General features: G+C 44.5%; 1 non-coding gene across 1 annotated transcript; it reads left to right on the top strand.

Moving 5' to 3' along the window:
* The first annotated feature begins 317 nt into the window (after window positions 1–317).
* On the top strand, window positions 318–392 carry Trnat-ugu (transfer RNA threonine (anticodon UGU)). Its single transcript has one exon. It is a non-coding gene; the product is annotated as a tRNA-Thr (tRNA).
* The last annotated feature ends 14,314 nt before the right edge of the window (window positions 393–14,706 follow it).

Raw genomic sequence — 14,706 nt, 5'->3', positions numbered from 1 at the left:
TTGTGTGAAAATGTAATCACATGTCAGTTCTAGTATTATATATTTGTCCAATGAATACTCGTTTATCATCTGCATTTCTTCTTCTTGCAGCCATTTTAATGGCCAGTAGCGCATATAGTTAAGGCTCACCGGCCATTTGACGATTTTCTTCTGTGCGAATGCACAAACAGTGCTCGAACTCTTACGGGAATCGGCAAAATGTCGCGAGTAATGAGTATAATGGGCAGGAGCAGTATGTTTATAGTGCGGGACAATATGTTCTGGGTCTCACGGGAGGCGTGCCAGAGATCAGTCCCTGCAGTCGCACTATCCTCTGTGCCCTCGGTGGCTCAGATGGATAGAGCGTCTGCCATGTAAGCAGGAGAACCCGGGCTCGAGTCCCGGCCGGGGCACAAATTTTCAACTGACCCTGCTGTCTTATATCAACGCTCGTATGCAGCTACGAGTATTCATTTCATTGTAATTTCATATGCAGCCATGCCGGCTCCAGTGCCGTGGCCAACTGCACTAGGTGCCTCAGTTGACGATCCACAGCGCGAACAGCCCGCATGAGGTGCTCCCAAAGATTCTCAATTGGGTTCCACTACGAGAGCGATGAATGTGAGGGGAAGTACTGTAATCCTATCCTGGTGCTCTTCAAACCACGCGCGTACACTGCAAGCGGTGTGACACATTGCATTGTCCGGATGGTAAATGCCATCGTGCTGAGCGAAAACAAACTGCTTGTCGGTGGACATGGTCCCCAAAGATAGATGCATCCTTGTACTGATCCACTGCGCCTTCCAGAATGACGAGATAATCCAGGGAATGCCCTTTGGTCTGGCCCCTTCACATGATTGTTGCAGAATGTTTGTTTTCAGACGCTTCGCACTGTACACCTGTAGTGGTCCAGTTGCGACACTGGCTTGCAAATTACAGCCTCCGACACCGATGAACAGCAGTCAGCATGGGTGCATGAAGCAGGCACCTGCTTCAGAGGCCCATACACAGCAAACATTCACTGAACGGTAGCTGAAGGAACACTGTTGGTAGCCCCTTGGTTCATTGAGGCTTTCAGTTGCTCAACAGATGCACGTTTACTCGCCCGTAACGTCTCTGCAGCCGTCGTTCACTCCTTTCTTTTATTGCCTGTGATGCATCACAGTTGCCTGGGCGCCGGGTTTGTAGAACGCCATTCTCCTATGCATACTGTACTTTAACCACGGCGTCACACGAATAGCCGTTTCGGAAATACGAGGGGCGTTTAAAAAGTCCGTGGCAAGTCTGAGAAATGGCACCACCAGCGCGTATCGAGGTCATGTTTAGTTAGTAGCATCTTTGGAAAGGACGCACACCAAGTTTCAGCCATATTGGTCTACTGCTTTGTGTTTGGCATATGTGAGAATCAAGGCAGTAGAGTGATTGTCAAAAAACGGACGAAAAAGAATTTCGTGTGGTGATTAAACATTGCTTTATGAAAGTCAAAACGCCTCAGGAGACTAAGAGAAGGGTGATAAACATTACAGTGACTATGCACCTTCGATTAGAACAGTTGCAAGTAGTTTCAAAATTTTCGTAGTGACCATATGGGAACAAGTGATGCTGAAAGTTCTGGACGCCCTGTGGAGGTTACGACTCCAGAAATCATTGATAAAATCCATGATATGGTGATGGATGACAGAAGAATTAAGGTGCATGAGATTGCTAGTGCTGTGACCATCTAGAATGAACGGGTACATAATATTTTTCATATACATTTGGACATGAGAGAGCTATCCGCAAGATGGGTTCCGCGATTGCTCACGCTTGACCAAAAACGGAATCGCGTAAAGTGTTGCAAGGATGGTTTGCAGCTGTTCAGGAAGTATCTGCAGGACTTTAAGCATCGTTTCGTCACTGTGGATGACACATGGATACATTACTGTACTCCTGACACCAAACAACAATCTAAACAACGGGTTACCAATGGAGAATCTGCACCAAAAAAGGCGAAGACCATTCCTTCGGCGGTAAAGGTTATGGCGACTGTCTTTTGGGATTCGCAAGAAATAATCCTCATCGACTATCTGGAAAAGGGTAAAAGTATTAGATGTGAATATTATTCATCGTTATTGGACGGTTTGAAAACCGACTGCAAGAAAAAAGCCGGCGATTGGACCGCAAAGAAGTCCTTTTCCATCACGACAATGCACCAGCACACACCTCAGCAGTTGTGGTCGCAAAATTAACGGAAATAGGATTCCAACTCGTTTCACATCCCCCCTCTTCTCCAGACTTGGCTCCCTCAGACTACGATTTGTTCCCCAATTTGAAGAAATGGATGGTGGGACAAAGCTTTTATTCAAACAAGGAGGTGATTGCATCAACTAATCGCTATTTTGCCGACTTGGACAATTCCTGTTATTCGGAAGGGATCAACAAATAAGAACACCGTTGGACGAAGCTTACAAGTCTAAAAGGAGGCTATGTCGAACAATAAAATAGGTTTACCCTAAATACTTAAGTAGTTTTTATTTTTGCACCGACTTTTCGAACGCCCCTCATACTTCCACCCTTGGCTCTAAAGCCAATGATCATACCCTTTTGGACGTAAGATAACGCGCTCTGTTTCTGCATTACGAGAATGACTACACTGTTTTCCGCGTCCCCCTACACAATTTGTATACCCTAAACTGCTAATGCTGCCGCCTGCGGTTTGTGAGCGGTTATTGCACGCCGTCATCGGACATAGGTGGGGTCACATTAATGTGACCAAACAGAGTAATTGTTGAGGCTCAAGTTTGAAGTAGAAAAGGAAATTTGTTGACTTGAAACATGTTACTTTAGAGTCTAATGTGGATCGTCACCTTAACATACTTATCAAATGTGAAATGTTTCACATTTAATTTTCCTCAAAAAATATTATCTGTAATCTTTATTTACTTGGTTTCCCTGATTCGATTAAGGCGAATTAGAGGGCGATTCCTTTGAAAAAGATAGCATTTTACTTCATTCTTAATTGATCCACACGTGTGCTCCACCTCTAAAGACCTAGTCATCTACTAGACGTGTAACCCTAATCTTTTTCCTCCCTACCTTCTGAACATCGTCAGAAGATCTGTGCTAACCTTCACGATCTGTAAGAAGAAAAAATTTTGCTATCGCATTTGGGAAGAACCACTCACAAGGGAACCTCTGTATCGCACCTCCCTCAGATTTAATTATACGTTTGCACAGTGGATAGGCCTTGAAAAACTGAACACAGATCAATCGAGAAAACAGGAAGAAGTTGTGTGGAACTATGAAAAAAATAAGTAAAATATACAAACTGAGTAGCCCATGGGCAAGATAGGCAACATCAAGGACACTCTAATCTTAGGAGCGCCGTGGTCCTGTGGTTAGTGTGAGCAGCTGCAGAACGAGAGGTCCTTGGTTCAAGTCTTCCCTCGCGCGACAATTTTAATTCTTTATTTGTAGACAATTATCAAAGTTCAGGCACTCACACATAATCAACTTCGCTCTCCAAAATTCCAGGACATGTTCAGATTTGCTTGGACATATGCAAGATTTGACGGTCCACACACGGAAAAATTTGAAAACGTTAAAAACATATGTTTTGACAGAGCACAGGGAAAACTGTGTGACTGAAACTGTTGCATTAATTTGTTGTAGTTTATGTGACAAACTCTTATGTTTTCATCTCTTTTTTGGGAGTGATTATCACATCCACAAGAAAACCTAAATCGGGCAAGGTAGAAGAATCTTTTTACCCATTCGCCAAGTGTACAAGTTAGGTGGGTCGACAACATATTCCTGTCATGCCGTCACCAGTGTCGTATAGAATATATCAGACGTGTTATCCAGTGGAGGAATCGGTTGACCTATGACCTTACGATCAAATGATCACGGTTCCCATTGGAGAGGCACGTCCTTTCGTCTACTAATCGGACGGTTTTGCGGTTCGGTCGCAAAACACAGACACTAAATTTATTGAAGTGAACAGAGATGTCAATGAACGAACGGACAGATGATAACTTTGCGAAAATGAAAAAAGTAAACTTTTCACTCGAGGGAAGACTTGTACCAAGGACCTCTCGTTCCGCAGCTGCTCACGCTAACCTAGGGACCACGGCGCTCCTAACCTCGCATTATCCTTGATGTTGCCTATCTTGCCCATGGACTACTCAGTTTGTATATTTTGCTTATTTTTTTCATAGTTCCACACAACTTCTTCCTGTTTTCTCGGTTGACCTGTGTTCAGTTTTTCAAGGCCTATCCACTGTGCCAACTTATAACTAAATCTGAGGGGGGTGCGATGAGGAGGTTCCCTTGTCAGTAACTGTCGACGCGGAAGAAACATTTTTGAAGTAATACGTTTCTGAAGGTCTAAGGGAGCTCTTAGTTGTGTAAGTTCCTTGGTCAATTTTGGTGTTATTTAGATACAAGCATTGAGTCAATATCTTAACGAAGAGCTCTCAGAATCAGGGTTGAGTAATGAACAAGAAAATAACTCTTCGGAAGGCCAAAACCGGTTGTGATTGTATTATACAAAATTGACTGTATCAAAAATAAGAAAACAGTACCTCTTTTTAGAAATCTCAAAACTGATCCTTTGTTAAAATGTAGAAGAAATGTGAAGCTTGTGAGATTGTCTACATCCTAAGGGTTACCAACTGCGTGCATTCTAAGACTACATAGATTGTTCATTTCGAGGTGACGGAGCATAAAAATTGTAGTAATATCAACTATTTGCCTCTCTTTACTTTTATTACTCAATACATTTGCTTGTACATACCATGCACGAGATTACTGCTCCGTTCTAATGCGGTGCGTAGGTGGTTTAGTGTCCCAAAATAGAAGATTCATCATCGCTATAATCTGACTGACAAGAATCAGAAATTTCCCAGAGTATAGTTCCTGATAGCGGAACTATACGCCTCTATCCTTACTATGTCCATTGAAGAAAGACAGGTTTTCATTGAGAAAAGACAGGAAACAGGATAATGTCAATCATGGTGTATTTCAATAAAGTTTTAATGAAACCGCACTATGCAGTATAGGAGAGGTGGGGAAACGGTGGCCCCAAGAGTTCACAGATCTGCTACCGAAAGCTCACCACTAACAACTTGAGGCTTAATCTATGCCAAGGCCGTTTTGCGCTGATATCTCGTGCAAATACTTCAACATACGATTACATAAGATTGTAAGTGCTGTCTACATTGCTTTGAACCGGTGCGGATGAGCTATAATGTAAACATAGTTATCTTAATAAAGCGTAGTTACTACTCAAAAATGTTGTGCAAAAGCAGATAATCGTCCATGGTTGCGAACTTACTTTCGCAACATTATAAGTCTCATTAATATTACGAAATATCTGAGAATGTAGAACAACTTCAACTGTTATTACATTACAGTACTGTAAAGACATTTCTATCCCAGAGAATCTGTTTTCTACTTCCAGGTTCTCTGTTTCTCGGAAAGTTGTAATGCCTATTGTCTCCCGAGCTCGTCTGATTTAAGTGAGGAACATCTGTGTTGTAACGTAGGAAAGAAATGGGGTTTCGCGTCTGGTCTGTTATCAGACGAATATTTTTTTCTAATTTGTGCCTTGTCTTGTTCAGCTGCATTGCTTTTTAATTTCTTGAAGCACTTCCAGAGCGACAAAAATTTATTTTAGCTTTTGTGACAGTTCGCCTGCTGTGGAATTGATTATCTCTCTCGTTACACCTAAAGACGCAAAAGATAACAGTGCATCCTAGTCCATCATTTCGCCACAGTAGGCAAAATCAAATGAAAACTAAGAAGTAACATCAAACAGGTACCTACATTACTGAAAGACAAACGTATACCTAAAAGTAACACCTCTTATCCGTCCCTCGTCTATTACCCCAACTGCTATAAGCTCTATCGGAAAAAAGAATGGTGAACCGTTGCCCATATAACCACGAATCATGTCACATATGAAAGAACTGAGACTCGTTATACAGGAAAGACTTTTCCGCACGTATCTACGGGAGTCGCTTTTTGTGATTCTGACGCATCTCTGCTATTGGTTTATATCGTTCAATAGAAAAGCCTCACTGGGGAGAGGATATAGGAGATATGGCTGTCTTCATCACTGATTGATGTTATTTCTCACATCTCCTATTTATCACTAATTTGCAAGCAGCAGCTGTAATTAAGGATGTGTGAAGAAGTGTCTGCCGCCACTCTCTCTACGATAGCAACCGCTTTGTTTCCACTGTAGGGATTTCCGTGTGCATCAGATATTATGCGGTTCTGCAATCAAATGCCTCAGGTGTCTTGATATTGAGGGTTTCATCCTGTCAGAAGAGGAGCGAGATAACACTTTTCACCTTTGCTACGAGGGTTATTATCTGAGATCGACCTCTCGATATCTCGTCTGCTCTTCACACACAGCGCTCGGTGGCGCGTGTTCTATGATCTGCACTCTTATACGCACATTCCGATCTGGATAGAAGGCCTGAAACTTAGACGCCATAATCTGTTCTCAGAAAAGCAAACTGTTCTCTCTACAGGCAGCTTTCCGTGTTCTAACATCGCGAAAGTATCCAGGTACGTGTCTGTCACAATTATTTACGCATGTTGATGCAGCAACAATTTGCAGTTCCCAAACAAACGACGAAGTAAGCCTATCTGCCAGCGGAGTGACTGCGGAATACCTAACTACGTTTCAGGTGGCAAGTGCATAATGTAACAGAATTATTAAGGTACCAAGAGGGGACCGTGGTAACAGAACTTGGAAAAAAATCACTAACTCAAGTATAGAAGATGTAATAATGCAGTCTCCGTTCGCAACAAGGGAGACATTGTTCAGGCAATGGAGGAGCATTTGGCTCGAATAACTGCTGCTACCTGGTAAGACACATTGTTACTGAGCGATCGCTGATTGGAATTTCAGTTATGTCAGCTTACGACATCCTTTTTGGACGTGGAAGGTGGTGAGACAGATGGTGTTATACCAGGTGACAACGAAATCCAATGCGATATGTTACGTCAGCTTACCGGAGACACTGAGGAAATCTTCCAAGAGCTTTTCAATTTAATGTGGGAAACAGAACAATTTCTCGCATCGCAGAAGGCAGCGGTTTTAACTCTCCTCCTACGCTTAGGGATGGAAGATGCCTGAAAATTGGTCGTAGTGCGTCAGTAACTGTGTGCGTAAGATCAGGTCAGTTACAACAAGTCGCAACCCGAGGGAGCTGATCACTCAGCCCCTCGATGCGGCTAATCTTATAAATACGAATAAGATGTCGTGAGTGGACTGGTCAGTATCCTCTTAACTTGTTAACTGATGCACAGTTTACAGATCTTCTACATCATCATCCTCAACGTACCGGATGGTGCCCTTCATAAGGAAATTAGACTGCGCAAAGAGAGATTTAAGAGCAGCACGGTTCCCAGTCTCTGCGTCAAGCTTAGCCTCCACTGTACACGAGGTGGCCTTTCCTGATGGTGAGACAATAATACGAGGGTCGCTCCAAAAGAAATGCACACTATTTTTTTAAAATCCACCTCTTATTCTACATGTTTGAAATTTTACAGTGTGTAGATACATCCTTTAGGAACAATATTTTCATTTCTCCACATAATTTCCATCCCTGTCAACTGCCTTACGCCATCTTGGAACCAGCGCCTGTATACCCGCACGGTAAAATTCTGGACCAACCTGTTCGAGCCACTTTTTGGCAGCGTGCACAACGGAGTCATCATCTTCAAACCTTGTTCCACAAAGAGAGTCTTTCAGTTTCCCAAAGAGATTCTTCCAAGAAATTCATCTCCACCATTCTCGTACTGTTCCAAAAGTTAGCTGCATACCGTTTTCTTGTTTCTTTGTGAGCCACTGTCAGCATCCTGGGAACCCACCTGGCACAAACCTTTTTTAACGCTAACACTTTCAGTATTCTGCAAGCTCTTTGTTGTGGTTGGCAGGAGAGTCAACCGTGTTTTTCTAAAGGAGGCCGAAATGCACGCGTTTTAGCTCACGCAGGCTGTAGTGAGGTCTGGAACGTGACAAGGGAATTAGAATTGAGAAAAACGGACGTAGCTGGTGGAATACTTAACTGTAATCCATTAATGGAGAACGTCGCTCTTTATGGTACATGATTCACAATATCAATAGTACAGATACTGGCGCCTTGCTAGGTCGTATCAAATAACGTAGCTGAAGGCTATGCTAACTATCGTCTCGGCAAATGAGAGCGTAGAAGTCAGTGAACCATCGCTAGCAAAGTCGGCTGTACAACTGGGGCGAGTGCTAGCAAGTCTCTCTAGACCTGCCGTGTGGCGGCGCTCGGTCTGCAAATCACTGATAGTGGCGACACGCGGGTCCGACGTATACTACCGGACCGTGGCCGATTTAAAGGCTACCACCTAGCAAGTGTGGTGTCTGGCGGTGACACCACACTCTTCCTGCCTCTATCCCAACGTAACGTGACAATTCGTTCACTGTGTTGCATCTGTCAGCAGTCACCAATTCGTTAACTCTCTGCACATTGTCTGGAGTGTGTGCAGTACGAGGCCTGCCGCTGCGAGGACAATCCCCAATACTGCCATGCCCACTTTCATCATGTAACCTGCTTGCCCACCGGCTATCTGTACTGTGATCGACAGCGGTATCGCCATACACCTTTTGCAACCTCTTTTGGATGTTTCTCACTGTCTTGTTTTGACAGCACAGGAATTGTATGACAGCACTTTGCTTCCGACGAACGTCAAGTGTAGCAGCCATCTTGAAGACGTGCTGTGACGGCGCCACTCACGGGAACAGGTTGAACTAAGTTTGAAAACAAGCGGGAAGGATGTATCTACACACTGTAAAACTGTCACACATACAGAATGAAAACTGTATTTTTATAAAAAATAGTGTGCATTTCTTTTGGAGTGACCCTCGTACAAAACGACTCTGCTTCTCAGACGTCTGCAAACCATACTGTTATGAGGGCATTCACGGAATGACAGTTCGGTAATTGTTCGCCAGGAAGGAGAATCATTTTGATTCATGCAAGTACACTGACAATAAAATCGCAACACCAAAAATTAATTAACGTAGAGCAATGAAATTTCATGAATACATTTGTCTAGGTAACATATTTAAGTGATTAAAATTGCAAGATCACAGGTTAATGTAAGTCAGAGATAAGCCATTGCAAATGTGAAATTCTGGTATAACCGGTATAACTACAAGAACGTTGAATGCAGGCATGGCAGTGTACATGTATTGTGCTGTAGAGGTGTCGGATGTCAGATTGTGGGATGGAGCTGAACGCGTGTTGCACTTTTTCGGTCAGTTCGCGGACGATTAATGGTGTTTGTGGATGACACCGGAGTTGTCGTTCGATGATGTCCCATATGTGCTTCACGGAAGACAGGTCAGGTGCTCGCGCAGGCCAAGGGCCATGTTGACACTCTGCAGAATGTGTTGAGTTACAACAGCGGTATGTGGGCGAGAGTTATCCTGTTGGAAAACACCCCCTAGAATGCTGTTCACGAATGGTGGTACAAAAGGTTCAGGTAGACGTACAAATTTGTAGTCAGGGTACGTGGGAGAACCACGGGAGTGCTTCTGCTGTCATACGAAATCGTACTCCAGACCATAACTCCAGGAGTAGGTCCAGTATTTCTAGGACGGTGACAGATCGGTTGCAGGCCCTCGACCAGCCTCCTTCTAACCAGCATACAGCCATCTTCAGCACCGAGGCAGAACCAACTTTCATCAGAAAATACAACAATTCTCCACCCCACCCTGCGATGAGCTCTTGCCTGACCCTACTGAAGTCATAAATGGCGCTGGTTTGGGGTCAGTGGAATGCACCATACAGGGCGTCCGGTTCGGCGTTGTCCTTGAAGTAACCTATTTGTAACAGTTCGTTGTGTAGCTGTGACGCCAGCCGCTGCTCAGATTGCTGCTGCAAGTGCAGTGTGATGCGCCAGTGCCATACGCTAAATACGATGATCTTCCCTCTCGGTTGCGCAACCTGGCCGCCCAGAGCCCGACATTATGCGACCAAACATTCTTGTGATCACCGCTGCCAGCAGTGATGTACGCCCGCATCTCGTGGTCGTGTGGTAGCGTTCTCGCTTCCCACGCCAAGGTTCGATTCCCGGCGGGGTCGGGGATTTTCTCTGCCTCGCGATGGCTGGGTGTTGTGTGATGTCCTTAGGTTACTTAGGTTTAAGTAGTTCTAAGTTCTAGGGGACTGATGACCATCGATTTTAAGTCCCATAGTGCTCAGAGCCAGTGATGTACATTCCTGCCATGTCTTTCTGCAGTATTACGGAAGGAACATCCAGCTTGTAGTAACCCTATTACACGACCTCGTTCAAACTCAGTGAGGTGTTGAACATGGCTTCTTTTTGGCCTTAAAAGCATCCTTGACTGACACCGGCTAAAAGCAGTACATTTAATTAAGGATCTCTACTATTTTTAACTCTCGACCTTGCGATATCTGTTTTACAACTCTATATATACACTCATGTTCATAAATTAAAGATAATGCTGATACATGGTGAAACAACGCTCTGGTGGGCGGTTTGCGGGTTTCAATCACCTCGGGGAATGACCATGCAGTACAAGACCTGTAGTCGTCGCACAGTGGTGCTGGCAGCAGCCCACATACGCAGAGGTGTGTCGAGGCATGTCAGAGTACGGTGCAGAGAGTAAGTGTGCAGACGTTTTCAGACGTGCTAATGGTGACTGTGTGTTGAAAATGACTCAGAGAACACATATTGATGACGTTATGAGGGGTAAACTACTAGGGCGACTGGAGGCTGGTCAAACACAGCAGGTCGTTGCACGGGCCCTCTGTGTGCCACAAAGTGAGATCTCAAGATTAGGGCAACGATTCCAGCAGACAGGAAAATGTGTCCAGACGCTACAGTACGGGACGTCCACAGTGTACAACGCCTCAAGAAGACCGATATCTCACCATCAGTGCCCGCAGACGGCCACGGAGTATATAAGGTAGCCATGCTCGGGACCTTATCGCAGCCACTGGAACAGTTGTCTCCAAACACACAGTGTACAGACGACTGTACAGACGTGGTTTATTCGCCCTGAGACCTGCAAGGTGCATTACACTGACCCCTCATCACAGAAGAGCACGTAAAGCCTGGTGACGAGAACACAGTACATGGTCATTGGAACAGTGGTCCCAGGTTCACGGACGAGTCTAGGTAAAGTCTGAACAGTGATTCTCGGCGGGTTTTCATCTGGAGTGAACCAGGAACCAGATACAAACCTCTTAATGTCCTTGAAAGGGACCTGTATGGAGGTCGTGGTTTGATGGTGTGGGGTGGGATTATGATTGGTGCACGTACACCCCTGCATGTCTTTGACAGAGGAACTGTAACGGGTCAGGTGTATCTTGACGTTATTTTGCACCAGTATGTCCGCCTACTCAGGGTGTAGTGGATCCCATCTTCCTCCTAATGGATGATAACGCACGGCCATACCGAGCTGCCATCGTGGAGGAGTACCTTGAAACAGAAGATATCAGACGATTGGAGTGGCCTGCCTGTTCTCCAGACCTAAACCCCATCGAGCACGTCTGGATGCTCTCGGTCGACGTATCGCTGCAAGTCTTCAAGCCCCTAGGACACTTCAGGAGCTCCGACAGGCACTGGTGCAAGAATGGGAGACTATACCCTAGCAGCTGCTCGACCACCTGATCGGGAGTATGCTAACCCGTTGTGCGGCCTGTGTACGTGTGCATGGTGATTATATCCCATATTGGTGTCGAGGTACATGCGCAGGAAGCAGAGGCGTTTTGTAGCACATGTGTTTCCGGACGATTCGTCATCGATACCGTGTACTTACAGGTCTGTGTTGTGTGTGTTCCACATGTGCCTGTGCTATTAGCGCCAGTTTTTTGTAGTGCCACTTTGTGTGGCACCACATTCCGCAATTATCCTTAATTTATGAGCGTGACTGCAATCTAAGCTTTGTGTGTTGTGAAATGGGTGGCTTATATACTCTTTTCAGTGGTAATCAATCAGTTAACTAAATTGTCTGCGGTAGTATTACAGTTTCTTTCTACAGTGTGTCTCTAAAGTCACTATGCACTTCAATGAAAGAAGACAGTGATTGAAAAATCAATTTTATTGTGACGTTTTACGCATATTCTACTGCTCTTCTACATCAGATCAACACATATACTCCATCTTTTAGCAGTGGAACGAAAGGTAGACCTTAACATTTCAACCGTAATGTGACCTGCTGCTTCCCTGACACGATTCCTTAGATCAGGCAGAACATTCTCTTTGCTAGTTTACATTTTGGACTTGATATACTCCCATGCAAAAAAAGTCTAAAGGAGTAAGGTCCGGTGAACGGGAAGCCCACAGCCCAGGTGACCCTCTGCCTATCCACCTCCCTGTGAAGGTTCTGTTTAGGCAATCATGATGCGTGCAAAATGTGCAGGCGCGCCATCTTGCTGAAACAGAACTGTATCCCGTATGCTATCATCCTGAAGTTGCTGTTCAAGGAATAGTTCTAACATGTCGAGGTAGCCGTTACCTGTTATCGACCTTTCGTCAGTGGAAAACGTGCCATACAGTTTTGCCTTTGTCATAACCAACCAAACATTGACCTTCGGAGTATCACGTTCCCACTCCGATACCCCATGTTGTTCTTCATACGCCCATATTCCGCTGTTGTGTTTGTACGCGCGCGCGCGCGCGCTCGCGTGTGTGTGTGTGTGTGTGTGTGTGTGAATTCCTAAGGGACCAAACTGTTGAGGTCATCGGTCCCTAGGCTTAGACGCTACTGAAACTAACTTACGCTAAGGCAGCACAGACACTGTTGCCTGAGGGAGGGCTCGAACCGCCGGCGGGTGTGTATCTGTGCACTTTCCCACAAACGTGGAATGTGGTTTCATCGGAGAATAAAATGCTGTCCATTAAATTCTCGTTCTCTACATATTCCAGGAAGTAATAAGACATTGCCCGACGAGAGGAGAAATTCTCGTCTTCGTGGTGCAGAAACTGCATGTGATAATGACATTTCCGTAGAGTGGAACAGGATTTTCCATACTATGTTGCGAGGAACATTCAGTTCCCTGCTGAAGCTTCGAGCTGATGCGTTGTGGCTCCGATCACTAGTAATTTGTACCTACTACATTGTTTCTGCCGTTACGTGAGGTCGTGCATGACGTACCTCTTCACATACACTGCCGGTTTTGTTTACAAGCAGATGAGTGTGTGCCCTTGAGGGGGATGGTTTGTTAAATTTACGGGTAAATTCTGCTCTGGAGCCTTCATATGACAATCCGCGTAACCGTGCACAAACAACAACAACCCGTTCTTCTGTGCAAAATATCGTGCACGAAGGTACCAATATCTACAGAGAAAAGAAACACACATTAACGTTTTCATGTAAATGGATATTGACTTCAGAGACACACACACTAAGATACCAGTGTCTGAAGAGACAAGAAAGAACAATCAGCGTCTTCATGGAAATGGATAGTGACTTTAGAGAGACCCTGTATTTACCGCCAATCTTATTTCATAAGTTTTAATACCACATAAAAACCCGTAATTACTACAGGTATTAGTTTGTGTAATTTTAGTGGAAAGTTCGTAAATTTTGTGCTTTTCAGTCACACTCGTCTCTATACGTGGTGTCACCGGAAGAATGGTCAGTTTTTAGGAGCATGAATGGAAAGCTCATTTGAATCAAAAACTTTCGTATGGACATTCCGAATGCTTTCCATTATAGAACACATTTAACGTACATTTATTTTTAGGCTAGCGGCTCGCACGTATGCGTCTCGCGCACACAGCGTCTTTGGCGTTTTATTCTAGCCGAACCTACTGCTCTGATTTCAGATTCTTTGCTCATAATGTCTTCTTGTCATTAAACTCGCCCATTTAAAACACAGCTGTCCATGATGTGTTGTGAAGTAGTGCAAAGGACTGAGAGTGTCTCTCACACAGAAGCATCGGTTGACTGTGTTTGTGTAAAACCCCAGGCATCTACACTAATGAACAATACAAGGATATAGTATTTATTTGCAGCTTCTGCGATGGTAGTCCTCATGCTGCTGTCGAAGAACACAGTCTGCGCTTACCATCATGCCGAATTGCCGATCGTAGAGTCTTTACCAGAGTCTACAGCGCATTGCGTGAACAGCTATTCTACCAAGTTCTTATTTTTCTTCTGGACGTGTTCCACGGACAGGTGTATGGCGAAATTACATGCGGAAATCTTGTACACATTTCACATACAGCGTGCCCAGAATGTTCACATTGGCGACGATGCCACAAGGCTTAAATCCTGTCACTGTTTAAATGACAATCGTCATTTGCGTCCATTAATACTATTCGCTGTTGAAACCACATTTAACGGAATGGAATCAACAACAAGCATAATAATCATAGATGGTCGCAGGAAAATCCTCAGGCTATAATGGAAATCAGTTTCCACGCTCGTTTTTCGATCAATGTTTGGTGCTGCGTGGTAAGTAACATGTCGATAGGTCCAGTCATTTTAGAAGAGCGAATGACGGGAGAGAATTATTCGCATTACTTTCCGAAATTTTTTTTTTTTTTTTTTTTTTTTTTGCGCATCCTGAGGACATTTCTTTGGCCACGAGGACTGCAGTATACTTTCAGCGTGGCAGAGTCCCTCCACATTTTACCAGACATGCGAGGGAACAACTCAACCGCGCTTACAACCTCTGGATTAATCGTAGTAGTACAATTAACTGAGCATCAAGATCGGCA

The sequence above is a fragment of the Schistocerca gregaria genome, chromosome 5 (genome assembly GCF_023897955.1).
Source record: "Schistocerca gregaria isolate iqSchGreg1 chromosome 5, iqSchGreg1.2, whole genome shotgun sequence".
Classification (NCBI taxonomy): Eukaryota; Metazoa; Arthropoda; class Insecta; order Orthoptera; family Acrididae; genus Schistocerca; species Schistocerca gregaria.
This window is presented reverse-complemented; position numbering and strand designations above follow the sequence as displayed.